The sequence below is a fragment of the Thermobia domestica genome, chromosome 5, assembly GCF_964235325.1.
Source record: "Thermobia domestica chromosome 5, izTheDome1.hap1.1, whole genome shotgun sequence".
Classification (NCBI taxonomy): domain Eukaryota; kingdom Metazoa; phylum Arthropoda; class Insecta; order Zygentoma; family Lepismatidae; genus Thermobia; species Thermobia domestica.
This window is the reverse complement of record NC_137458.1, coordinates 213,099,692-213,113,944: the sequence shown is the minus strand read 5'-3', so window position 1 is coordinate 213,113,944 and position 14,253 is coordinate 213,099,692. Positions and strand designations below refer to the sequence as shown.

Genomic DNA, 14,253 nt, shown 5'->3' with positions numbered 1-14,253 from the left:
GTATATAGTTTAGTGGTTTTAGTGAATTCTTTGTGATTCTTTTAGTGATTTTTTTGGTGAGATTTTAGTGAGTTGTGTTTGCATTGCCTGGCAACAGTGCCTTCAGTGTGCTATTCAAGTGTGTCTGTGCATTCGAAAACGTGTTGTGAAGTGCAACTAGGCAAACATGTTCATTCATAGTTTCAGAAAGGCATATTTATTCATAGGCTTTAGAGAAACTCATGTTCATTAATATACAAGATTTACATGTTCTTAACAGTGTTTTAGAGTGTTACTCAGTTTATGTGTGATCGAAGACAAAGTATGATGGTTAGCAAGCAACCATGTGATTTAGCAGCAAGCTAGCAGCAAGCAACGATTACTGCAGAAAGATGTTAAGATAAGTAATTCATTGTACTAATATTTAAGTATTATATCAGTATATTAACATATGAACAAAGCATGTTATATTTATCGTATTAACACATGTACCTTTAAATAAGAATTGAAGCAAGTAACATCTCAAATATTCGTCAAGTCTTATTTCTCGATCCTCCTGATATCTGGGTGAATCAGTAATATGGGTTTAATCATACAGTTCATTAGCTTTGGATGTGATATGTGTGATTTGTAAATAAAGTACATAAACATATCACCCCTTCATACATCATCATTACCAATTTACAACATACGGGACTTCTCCGTAAATCAGCGCCAACGGGTTAACTCTTATATTAAAACAAGTATGTTTCTTTTAACGATAAACCACAAAAATAGTAAGAGTCATGCATTAACTAATAAATGAGACAAATAAAATGGACTTTCAAAGAGAGATAGAAATAATATACTAATGCATTTAGACTAAAGTTACAATACAAAAAAAATGTTACTTGACATCTAGGACCTAGCTTAAAAGTAATACATTTGTTTTACTTCGTATCCTAATGGCTATTGAATCCAATATTGAAGTCGAAACTGATCCAGCCCCTCTGTTAATTCTATATTGGAAACCTATAAATATACTACTTTTGGTTTGCATAGATCGTTACGGGTGGATATGAAAACTATTTTTGGGATCATATGAGAACGGTTTCTCGCTAGATCTTGGCAATTTCTCTGATACCCTTTGACAGATAGAGTAATCCTATAAAACTTACCATACTTATTCACAGCAAAGTTCGGAAGCCTAAAAGGAAGACACTTTTTCTTTAAAATTCTGAAATGTTTAACATTAATTTACAATAATTATTTCTGTTGTACAAAAATAAACCCACCTAGATATATATGCGGTGTTATAATGCAGTTTCGAGAAATGGCAGTGCCATTCCTGTGAGTCAATTTAGAGCTGGTGTGTAGAAGCAAGAGCATTCGTCAAGGAATGCACGATCTAATGCCATTTTAAAAGACGGGTGAGGAATTCCTTCCTCACAAGAAGTTATTCCAATACTGCTTATCATCACGTCACTGCTACGAATGCCTGTAATTCTGTTCAATAAAAGCTCGCTCAGCTCCTCCGCTTTACAATTCTCTTCTAGTACCCCTATTCATCTCTTTCCTCTCGGTCTCTGTCTAAACAACTTCTATTGAACGAACGGCTTCACATTCAATGTCTCACCCATATATTCAGAAAAAGTTGCGTTAAAAAATTGTTATTCTTCGATTATCGTTTCAATTAATTAGGAACAAGTAGTGTAAATGTTCTTGTTTCCAGCATTCGATAACATGGAACATATTGTTCCAAGATTTTTTTTCGTATTTTTAAAGAGAGAGTGATTATTTATTTTCCTGTTCTTCTTCCTTTTTTTGTATTTGTGACGACTGATACATTTTTTTAAAAAAGAAATACGTTGTATGATTTGCACCTTTATCATTATGTTTTATTCTTCTGCATAGATAGACAATTATATTCCAGGCACACCTTCTGAACTACGTATCTCTAAAAACTTCAACCGTGATCTGAATATTTGCTAAGTCTTTCATGTAATATTCAATTTCAATTTAAAAATGATGAAAAAAACATCAATTCAATAGTACCTGATGCTATACAAAATGAATTCCTCGCACATCGATACGACAGATGGATATTTTATACCAAGGATTTAAATAATTTCTGTTGTCTTTTTTGGCATAACTCGAAGACTTGACGCTATTGCAAAGTTAGAAGTCATCGTCAGTTCAAACATTATATTCTTCCTTGAGTACAGTAAACCGATTTTAGGAAAACCATAACGTCATACGAGAGGAAACCTCACCATAATAAACATGAACATGCAATTTGGTCAACGGACACATTCTTCTTTAAATATTCACTTCGTATGGTCGTATGTATCTAACATCTATACACCAGTCCGTTAATTCCATTTGTATAAAAGTCTGTGGAGTTGTAAGTAAACGAGGATTCTACCGCATTAATGACCTCTTCATCATGCCCAAAATGTCTAAGCCACAAATGTTCTTCATGTTTGGGAAGAGAAAATAATCAGATGGGACCAGATCGGATGAATATAGTCGATGAGGCAAACATTCGTTGCCAAATTGGCGCGCAAAACTGAGTGTTTTTGCTGGTCGGTGTGATGGTGCATTGTCCACTACCAGTAACACAACCCTCAAGAATGAACTCCGTCTCTTTGCCTTCATAGCATCCTGTAAGTTTTGCAGCAGGTTCCTGCTGTAAAATGTTCCTGTGATTGTGGCCCAGTTTTGTAAATAATCAATCATGATCACACCTCTTTTATTATCCCAAAACACGGGTAATATAACCTTTTTTGGGAGTGGGAGAAGAAGTATGTATCTGTTTCACTATTTCTTTGGTTTCAAGGTCAAATAGATACTCCTAGCGTCCATCAATAGTCACTAATCAGTTTCGTAACTTTGTGCTTGTTGTATAGGTGTGAAATGTTTGCAAACGTTGCTGTTTCTGAAAAGGAGTCAGGAACCGGGAAACTCACTTTGCTACAACTTTGCTTATGTGCAGAATGTTAGGTAATATGGTGTGAACGAAACTCTACTAATGTTCGCCTCCCTAGCTAAACATCTGTCTCCAGGCACTTGCTTTTCAACTTTTGCTACCATATTTGGGTCTGTAGGCTCACAATCTTCTCTTTGGTCATCCTAGAGACTGGCAATCACATTCAAATTCTCTCTTCCAGCGTTTCACTGTGTTATAGGCAGTGGTCGAAGTGAGATGGTATGCGGTGGTATGCCATACCGCCTCTGGTTTTTCAGTAATGAGGACATACCGTCTCTGGTTTTTCAGTAATCAAGACAATATTTAAATAACAGGTATGTTGAGTCAAAATCATAATAAAACATACCGCCTCTGCTTTTTTTCCACTCTGAACACTGGTTATAAGATAATATTCTTCACCATACACATCTTCCATCTCTTCATGAGTCGTTTGTGCCGACGTTCCTTGAAGCAGGAGGAATTTAATTATAGCTCAGTATTTGATTTAATCCAAATATTCTGCCGTGCTACCTAGTTTTCTGATCGTAACATCAATTCATCAGAATCTGTAAAGACATAAGTTAGCTCATACTTATCATTGTGCAAATTTTTATGTTTCTAGCACATCCTTATCATATTGAAGGCAAAAAATTTCTGAACTACCCTTGTGTAATATAATTAGAGACACTAATAGAAAATGGCAGAAAAATGCTAGTAGATTCAATGATTTCAACGCACATATTTGTTTTTGTCTTTGAAATTCTTGGACAGTATTGTCTGTGGGCCATCATAGCCTCATAATGAATACTTCAGAACTCATGTGGACATTATTCTACAAACTATTAGAAAACACTCAATAACTTGTAGTGATAAAAGTATGAAATATATTGTTAATAACTGCTTTATTAGAAATATACTAAAGGATTGTCTGTAGGTTTCTTTTAGTTATTAGCAGGGCCCGGATCTTGTTGACCTAAAATTTTCTAGAAAGTTACCTGTAAAATGACACTAAAATTCTTGTAAAATGCCCCTAAAATTCACAAAAATTGACCTTAAAACTTGCGTTTTCTTAAATGTTTATTTCATAAAACATTGACATTTTTTAAATATCCATTGGATTTTAATTAACGTTTGTAACTCATATTCAAAAAGTTTTGTTTCAGTTAATTGCAGTCCATTGATCATTTATGTCCGTTCATCAGTCCATTGTACGGCATTGTACGTACTGAAAGCGTCAATTCACTCCCGAGTTGAAACTAGGAAGCACTCTTAAACAATAAAAGTTCGCAAGTGTAGACTATATGAGAATAAGAGATAAAAATCCTGTTTAAAATCCTTGTACGCCTTCTAATGCATTTTTAGTTATTCATATGATCACATCTTTTGTGGTCAACAACCCAAAACTATCCGTTCGACCACCTATCAACCTCCACCTTTCGTCAACCAGCTACAGCTTAGTTTTCATTAGCTTGTTAAGAATGCAGTTTTTCCACCCCAATGGTCAGGAACCATGAAAAGAGATTTATTTATCTTCTTCTTTTTCACATCCGTAAACAGTGTTCATTTTAAGATTTCCTTATGTAGAAGAAAAAGAATAAAAAGAGCATAAGTGACCTAAAAGTTACCTTAAAATATTAAAAAATGACATGATACTTCAAAACGGCAAAAAGTGACCAAAAGTTGACCCTAAAAATATATATTTTTAGAACCTAGAATTGATGGATAACGTTTTTATTAGAATTTGCCTTGTCTTATGCGTAACAGAAAAAAGTTGACTTGTCAACAAAATCCGAGCCCTGGTTATTAGTATGATCTGACCAGCATATTAGTGCGCTTTTTGGAGGATGGCGCTGCTGTTGTGTTTACATCAGTTTCTGGGTAAGCACGGTGGGACAGGGGAGCGGAGAGCGTCACTCTGCAGTGTATCCAACGATTTTTGAAAGTTGCAGTTTACATGTTATTAAGTAGCCTATTTCTTTGCGCTTAATAAAGAACACCATAAACTATATAGTAGTTATTGAATGGTTAATTATTCCTACAATAATGCAGATGTATTGTGTATAATGTCATATGCACGGAAATTAACAATTTAAAAACAACATAGCACGTAAATGTGTATAAAAATTGATTACGTTTTATTCGATTTCATTATAGAACAGGTGCAACCTGTAAAACGCAGGAATGACGATGTCAATGACTAAAAGATTAATGTAGGGTTGATAGCTTAGAGACTTGCGCAATACCTTATAAGTTTAAATCAAGTTAAGGTTCGCGATTCCTGTGTTTGTTTTAAGTGTACGTTTATCGGTTAACAAATTATTTTCTCGAGTTTTAACCAAGGATGAGTTCCGATACGTTTCCACTCGAGGACTGTGGAAGTCCTCCCCGTTGGTCTATTGGCCAGCGCATGTGCCTTTGCTGTATGTTGTTCTGGGTTGAAATTTCAATGAGAGCCCAAAAAATAATTTTACAATCCTTCACTTTCATTAGTCATCTGTCTCCTTTAGCATAAAGAACATAAACATGGGACGTTAAACTAAAGAAATTTCATTTCATTTTTTGGATGAATATAAACCCTTTGGGGTAAAGGAGATGAAGAAGAATTTTTCCTTCATTTTCTCTAAAGGGCTATTGGATAGCAGGCCTTTCGGGATTGACTTGTAAACTCTGATTGTAACGCATCTTTCTTTTAGGATTATTATCGAAATCCAGCTTTTGGTAAATGTGGAATAAAAGTATTGATAAAACATCAGCGTATGAGTAATGTAAGTGTACCATTGCTTCAACACAATAAATTCACAACTTTTATTTATGAATACATAAATTCCCCTTGAACTCCGTCTGAATTTCTTTCAGACTCTAGGTTTCAGGTGACAAAGAATTAACACTACTAACTGTTTTCACACACAAAATAATTTTGAAACTTGGGAGAGGTACCATGAAAATGTGTTTTGTATGTTTTCTTTTTTAATACGTAATTATTTTTTTCTGAATTTCACTGGAGTTATAAGGAACATTAAATTGTCAGGTGCCCCACTTAAACTTTAATCGCTTCCCTACTGACCGCAATGTGACACTGGGTATATTTCTCTTAAATAAAGTTTTCAAAATATGGCAGAAATACTGGATTTTTAAATTACAAAACCATGCTAAATAATGACAGGTTAGACATCAGAGAAAGTTATCTTTATCAACCATATCAATCAGGGGCGGATCCAAGTCTCCTTCGGAGGTGGTTAGGAGTGTGGCGGTCAAAGATGATCAGTTTCTCTCTGATCGGACTTCAGCACATCCGAAAATAATTTCAATGCAAAAGAATGTTGTTACTTAAGATACTGCTTAGACAATTGATCGGAGATCACATGGTCCAACTTGGTCTCAATCTCGAATACGTCTTATCTCAAAACTACACAATAGAACTTGCTTTAAACAATAAAAGCAAGGTTGCCAAAATATAACTTTGATTCACAAAGATGAATTTCGAGATTTTGTTAATAGGAGAAGTAGGAATTCCTTACACTCGAATGCCACGAAATTCTTAGTGCTTCTTTGTACAACACTGAGGTTAGTTTATTCGCAAGTCATTTCCAAATTAATATGGAGGTTGTCATATGCGTGAAGTGGTTTGTTATGAACAGGACAAAAATAACTGTGATAGATATTACCTAGATGCTACCATAAAAGCTAGTGATCTAATTTCGAACTACACTTTGGTTATATTAGAGTAGACACAGTGTTTGTTATGTAGTACTGTAGGGGATATGTTGTCACATCTAAACTGAAATTGGATGTTACATCAGGCCGGTAGCCAGCCCAAAAATTTAGGGGGGCCGGCAGAAGTTAGGGGGACTCGATCTAACCATAATATAGTTCATCACCATATTATAGTTGATTTGCAAGCCTAGCGTCAAAAGTTTAGGGGGGACCAGTGAAAATTAAGGGGGGCCCAGCCCCCTAGACCCCTCCTGGGTACGGGCCCGTGTTACATTGAAAATTTACTCAACTTCACATGAGCATTTATTGTTAATTCAAACATAGCTTAATGTTGCATATTTTGATCGAAAGAGAACTCATGAAGGTTAAATAATTACAATGTATGAAGTCTCATTAATAGTAAAGATTGCACTTCCACAAATAGTGACTTCTGTAATGTAATAGCCAAATATTCCTGTCTGGAATCTATTCAATAAATCGAAACAGTTTTGATGGTCATTGTAGTTTGAATTTTAGTACAGAGAGATCAAAGATAAAAAAATGTTTTCCATGTTCCCATAATTCTAGGAAAAACTATAGTGCTAATATTGCCATGTGTGTAATACTGTCACATGTCGTCTAGCTTGTTAATAAAACATTGTCTCTCTTATTGTACAAGACATAACCAATAATTTTTACTCATTTCAAAGAGAAATGCCAGTGTTTGATTTGCGGTATTAAACCTTGAAATCGTTGAATAAGCAAAGATATGGTCTAAATGTGACATTTGAGGCTCTTAGCTCTCTTCCCTACCGTGATTATATCACATTTCATTATGTAGTTAAGTAAAAAAAAATGTACTTATAAGTTGTACGTGAATTATTTAGATAATACGGGTACATGCTGTTTTTTGAAATTTAATTCCTCTTCTGCACGGGAGCTATATGAGATGTTTATCTACAATTAAGGTGGAATTCAAAACCCTATAATGCGTTCAAATTTTACCGACATTCGAATCCAGGATCACATGAGCAGCTAGTGCTAGTCACTAATCCAGCGGGAAAGACAAGTATAATATTTATAATAATAGTAATTATTTTTAGCATTGGCTTATGAGGTATTCGAATTTGATCATCAAAATCGACATTGAAAAAGTATTGAATTTAAATTGATATATGACAATATCTACTAATATCGAATATTGGAAAATAAAAATATTGAAAATATCCAAAATCGAAAACATCGAAATTGAGTACGGAAACAAATTAAGTATTTTTTCTGTATATCAATATTTTAATGTTTAATTATCTTTCGAAAATAACTAATCGTAATCTTGTCTATGCGAAAATATTTTACATACTCATATTCACTGTGAAACAATAAGTGATGAGTAAACACCGGAAGTTGTGACAAAATGCCATATAAATTATATTTTGCCGTTTTGATAAAAACTTATGAATAATTGTCATTTATTGTAAACTTTGGCTGCGTATGGTTTTTTATGGTTCCTTCTTAAGCTTTTTGTCACGTTTCAACCAGAAAAATCACATTACTAGCCGTTAGCGCAGCATGCAGCTTATCTATGAGCCATAGAATTTAGTGCTCATCATCGGAAGATATGAATCATTGTTCACTAACCAATGGAAAGGCATGGTTGATGTTACTCTGAACTCCAGTGTTGTAACGTAGTTATCACATCGGTAGATTTTGAAGAATTGTTTTCAGGTCTTATATGTATCTTAACAGACATACGACGTACTTTAACATAACTTATGAGCATGGATGCCGATTCTGAGAGGAGACAAATGGTCCCAAGCCACTCCAAAGTTTGCTGTAGTCCTCGTATTTATATTACAATTACTATTGATTTATGATAGACGACTTTTTGATAACGAAAAAACGTACCTGAATGGCCCCTCCCCAAGTTTTAAAGAATCGGCGCTACTGCCTGTGCGTGGACAACCTGAAGAGAATGCTTCTGATACCGTGTAATCAGAAGTGAACCAATTGAACTACGTGTTGACTTATCAAGTGACGGTATAGGGTTTACCTAATATAAACTGAGTTTTCTTAACCCATTAACGCCCAGTGTCACCTATATTTGACACCACTTTTAAGGCGTCTTCTTCCTTGTGCAATACGTCGACTTCGAAACTTTTTTTGTGTGGTGACGCAACATACATATACTATGTGATCAAAAGCATCCGGATACCCCCCAAATCATACGTTTTTCATATTAGGTGCATTGTGCTGCCACCTACTGCCAGGTACTCATTATCAGCAACCTCAGTAGTCGTAAGACATCGTGAAAAAGCAGAATGGGGTGCTCCGCGGAACTCACGGACTTCGAACGTGGTCAGGTGATTGGGTGTCACTTGTGTCAGAAGTCTTTACGCGAGATTTCCACACTCCTAAGCATCCCTAGGTCCACTGTGTCTGATGTGATAGTGAAGGGACACGTACAGCACAAAAGCGTAAAGGTTGACCTCGTCTGTTGACCGCCGACAGTTGAAGAGGGTCGTAAAGTGTAATAGGCAGACATCTATCCAAACCATCACACAGGAATTCCAAACTGCATCAGGATCCACTCCAGGTTAGTTCAGTTAGGCGTGACAGTTAGGCGTGAGGTGAGAAAACTTGAATTTCATGGTCGAGCGGCTGCTCATAAACCACATATCACGCAGGTAAATGCCAAACGACGCCTCGCTTGGTGTAAGGAGTGTAAACATTGGACAATTGAACAGTGGAAAAACGTTGTGTGGAGTGACGAATCACGGTACACAATGTCGCGATCCGATGGCAGGGTGTGGGTATGGCGAATGCACAGTGATCGTCATCTGTCAGAGTGTGTAGTGTCAACAGTAAAATTCGGACTTGGTGGTGTTAAGGTGTGGTCGTGTTTTTCTTGGAGGGGACTTGCACCCCTTGTTGTTTTGCGTGGCACTCTCACAGCGCAGGCCTATATTGATGTTTTAGCACCTTCTTGCTTCCCACTGTAGAAGAGCAATTCGGGGATGGCGATTGCATCTTTCAACACGATCGAGCACCTGTTCATACTGCACGGCCTGTCGCGAAGTGGTTACACGACCATAACATCCCTGTAATGGACTGACCTGCACAGAATCCTGACTTGAATCCTATAGAACACCTTTGGGATGGTTTGGAACGCCGACTTCGTGCCAGGCCTCACCGACCTACATCGATACCTCTCCTTAGTTGAGCACTCAGTGAAGAATGGGCTGCCATTCCCCAAGAAACCTTCCAGCACCTGATTGAAAATATGCCTGCGAGAGTGGAAGCTGTCATCAAGGCTAAGGGTGGGCCAACACCATATTGAATTCCAGCAGTGCCGATGGAGGGCGCCACGAACTTGTAAGTAATTTTCAGCCAGGTGTCCGGATACTTTTGATTACATAGTGTGGGTACGTAGCTGGTGCTGCTGTAGTTCACTAGGACCCTCTGGTGGACGGTTGGTGAACAAGAAGACGCCTTTAAAGTAGTGTCACCTACAGGTGACACTGGGCGTTGTTAACTTAGCTTTTGGTGACGATATTCACTAGTGTGTTTTCTCTGCAGTTTTATGTTTACAATATTAATATTTCTATTATTTGCAATGTTCTTTGTCTTTCTTCGTTTTAATGGGTTCTGGTTATTAATTCTTTCATAGCCATAATTATTAGTTAATGCCATTAACAAACCTCACTATATATTAACTCATTTAGTGTGAACTTGAACTAAATTAAAGATATTAATTTACAATGAATATTATATATTAATTTTTTCAGTATACATTGTTAATTTTTAACGCCATTTTAAAAAAAAATATTTTATCATTTTACCTATAATTTTTGTTGTTTTATTTTATCTCAACTGCTATCTTTAGTGATGAATGACTGACTGAAGCGAGTATCGAACTCACACTTTGTAAGCATAACACATACTTCAAGAAATATTACGGTTCTTGAGTTCAAACATTTGCAGCCTTCATGAACAAGCTGAATGGAAACTTTCCAGCTCAAATACTTTGAATAATTCTTAGAGAAAAATGTGTTCCGAAAATATGTTCTTGCAACACTGTTGGAAGGTTCAAAGAAGCTAATGACCGGTCTCAACGTCGCCGGTGGTTATTTTGTGATTTTTTTTTTTTTTTTCAAATTTTTGTTTGTGTTTCTTTCGTTTCTATGGATAAATTTTGTCCGGGCAAGTTGAAAGAGAACCAACCAACCCTTACGTCTCTGACATTAAAAAAAAAAAAGATAGAAAAGAAACTTCAACCTCGACTACAGAAAGGATAAAAGAAAGAAATAGTATCATTCGTGAGTTCAACTGTAACTGGATCATAAAACAAACAAAAAATCCATTTTGTTTATTTTTCTTGTTCATTTTCTTCTGAGAAACGCGGCGAAGAGAAATGTGTTGATATATAGCTATTCCGAATGTTTCTATATGTGAAAATAGAGTAGTTAACTGTGTAAACAAGTAAACAAGAAATGCCCATCATACGGTGAGTTTTTTTTTTTTTAAATATATTTCTTGTGCTAATTGTGTATTGAATTGAAACTACAGAAGTGAGATTTTATCAAGCGTTACTTCATATCAAGCTTTTAACTGTCATAGGAATGAAACGAACATGTTTATATGCATATCTACTATATAAGATCAAAAGATACGAAATTACTTCCTTAAAATCTACTCGTATTTTATCCAAGTTAGATGTTCACATTGATTTTATCGAATGGACTCTTGGAGAACATCTTAATATATGAATCTTCAAGTTGTTGTGTACCTCCACTATTTTGCTTTGTGAGTACATTGCTTTAGGTGCGGTAGTATTGTAGTATATGGTACCTCCTCACCTTTTATTACCGAACGTTCTATACAAGTTCTTTGTATACTATGCTATAAATAAAAAGTTTCCTCCAAGTAAAAGTTCTTTTGTCCATGAGGTTGGATCTCCTGTCCGTAGCAACACGGAGATCCTTGAATTTGATGATTAGGAACTTCCTGCCCGTAACAATGTGGACGTGGAATGGTGTCTCCTGCCCAGAGCAGCCCGAAGAGAAAGGTAGCAATAATCAACTGGAACTGATGTCTTCTGTACCTCAACGTGCTTTTTTAATAACCGAGTTTGGAGACGAACCTTGTGGAGGGGTTATAAGGATCCTTTGTGGTTCTCTGTGTCCTCTCTCGTACCTTTTCGTAGGTGCCTTCAGTCGACTGCTTGATGATCTTCATGGAGAAGCATATTGTTGTCTACAAATATGAGGGAATATTGCAGTATTCTCCTTTGTCTTCTGAAATGAACGAGAACTTTAATGAATTGATTTTTCTGTTTTCTTCTTCAAATCTGTTTCAAACATCCGTGGCTTTGTAAAATTTGATAATTTGATTTATAAATATTAATCTTATATTTCATGAAATTTGGTTCATAAAATAAAGGATCTATAAACCATAGGTGTAAAGTTTTTTTTTTTTTTTTTTTTTTTTAAGTTTAATGTCTCGGGCTTATGCCTTATAGGTCGAAGAAAACGGATGATCAATGAAAGTGAATCATTATGGAAGAGATGCTGGAATGAGAACGTGGGAGGAAACAGAAGAACCATGAGAAAACCCATGGACACGATGTTATCCACCACAAACTCACATGCATTGGATCGAATCTGGAACCTATCACATAAGAGGTAAGTGCTCCACTACTTTATTTTTATTTATTTATTTTTAAAAAAAACTAGAATAGAGAACATACATATAGTAAGGTTCTACCTATTTTCCCACCATGCTAGATGCAACCATGTGCTAGATATAAACACTCCACAAACGACATGCACAAAGAGGACATCGTAGCTATACCATCTCCAACGGTCGGCAACTGACGAAGATCAACGAAAGTAGCCGACATTTTAAGATAAAAGAGGAGAGCATACCACAGAAGACATTAATCTTGTCCGGTTGATCAAACCACCACCAATTCCTCTCTAAGACGCATGGTCATTGAGTTTCTTTACTATCTCTGTAAGACGCACGGTCATTGAGATATACCTAATTACCAAATTCTCTAAGACGCTCGGTCATTGGGAGGTCCAACTCCCCTTTCTAAGACGCACGATCATTGAACGGGATCTATCCAATACGCCCCAAGACGCCTGGTGATTGGGCTCCTTTAAACTTTACCAACAAACTTCTCAATAATTAGAGAAATTTGTACTTATTTGTAATAATTTGTACGTATTTGTATTTGTCTTCAAGATGAAACTGAAAGTGATGGAAAGTCCAAACTCCCGTGTACCATCAAGAGACAGAAAACTTTACAATATCCTTTATTTTATTCTTCTTTTACTCGCTTTTACACCTTGAATTAGAATCAACTTGATAATGAAACGGTAATGGGTACATCGAGGACTATTAAGAGCGCCTATGTTCTTCAGTGCAATTCCAACAGACGATGGATTTCGTTTTAAGATCATCAGTCTAACATCTCACGTCATTCGAATCGCCGTCATTGTGCCACCTTTTCTCCATCAAAATACTAGATTTCGTTTCAGATATTAAAGTAGAATACGCCCTAATTTAAATCAGCGACCTAAAAAAAATAGCAAAGGCGCTCAACAATTTAAAAAAAAATACGAAACTTGGTCATTGTCTTCACTTGGCTTAACCCAACCAGCATGATATATATATATATATACAGTGAAACCTCTCTAAAGCGGACAGCCGTGGGGAATCCAAAATTGTCCGCTATAGAGAGGTGTCCGCCTTAAAGAGGTTTCAATATTTTCATACGTCAATTAGTAAACAAGGTAATATGCAATTAGAAAAAAAATTTTTTTGCATGAATCATGTATTTACGAATGTTACAGAAATGTTACTGTACCTGCATTATTCTCAGCCATCCAATACTCTATGTTCCAGGCACAACATGGAAATAAGTTGTCATAGTTCTCTGCACTTTACAATTATCACTACTTCCTACGTTTTCAGTATGTTAATTTAATTTGTGGGTTAATTGCAGTCCAGAAGTGTCCTTTTTGAGACAATATGCATACCTGCGGGCAAAAAGCACTAAACTGATCTTCTGGTTGGATAGAGATTCAAGCGGGACACTACCATAACTTCTCGTCCCAAACAGCGGGCAACTGTAAATCACTTTTGTGTCTAAAACAGCTTGAGTTGGAGTGGGATGCAAGCAAAGGACTTAATAATGTTGTTAAATAGAGACGCTTCGTCTGGGTTGCTGAGCAGACAGTTGAAGGGGCAAAATGTCTCAATGCTTCCTTGGTGACACATGTATGAATTACTAAAAATATATTTTAGCACACTTTTCAACTTGCTTCTAGAGAAAATGTCCGTAATACGGAGGTAAATAATACCTATAAAATACAGAAAAGACTGTCCGTGTCCGTACTAGAGAGTGTCCGCTTTGGAGAGGTTTGCCAATATGTTTTTTCCTATTACAATGTTTGGGGATTACAAAATATGTCCGTTATGGGAGGTGTCCGCTTTATAGAGGTGTCCGTTAGTAGAGGTTTCACTGTATATATATATATATATATATATATATATATATATATATATATATATATATATATATATATATATATATATACATTTAAGTTCAGTAATGTGTGAGTAGCAGT

At 36.0% G+C, this 14,253-nt stretch overlaps 1 protein-coding gene across 1 annotated transcript in view; it reads left to right on the top strand.

Annotated features, from left to right (window-relative positions):
* The window catches only part of LOC145686391 (putative G-protein coupled receptor CG31760), an 890,751-nt gene that overhangs the window by 397,162 nt on the left and 479,336 nt on the right, over positions 1-14,253 (top strand). The gene's annotated exons all lie outside the window — the stretch shown is intronic.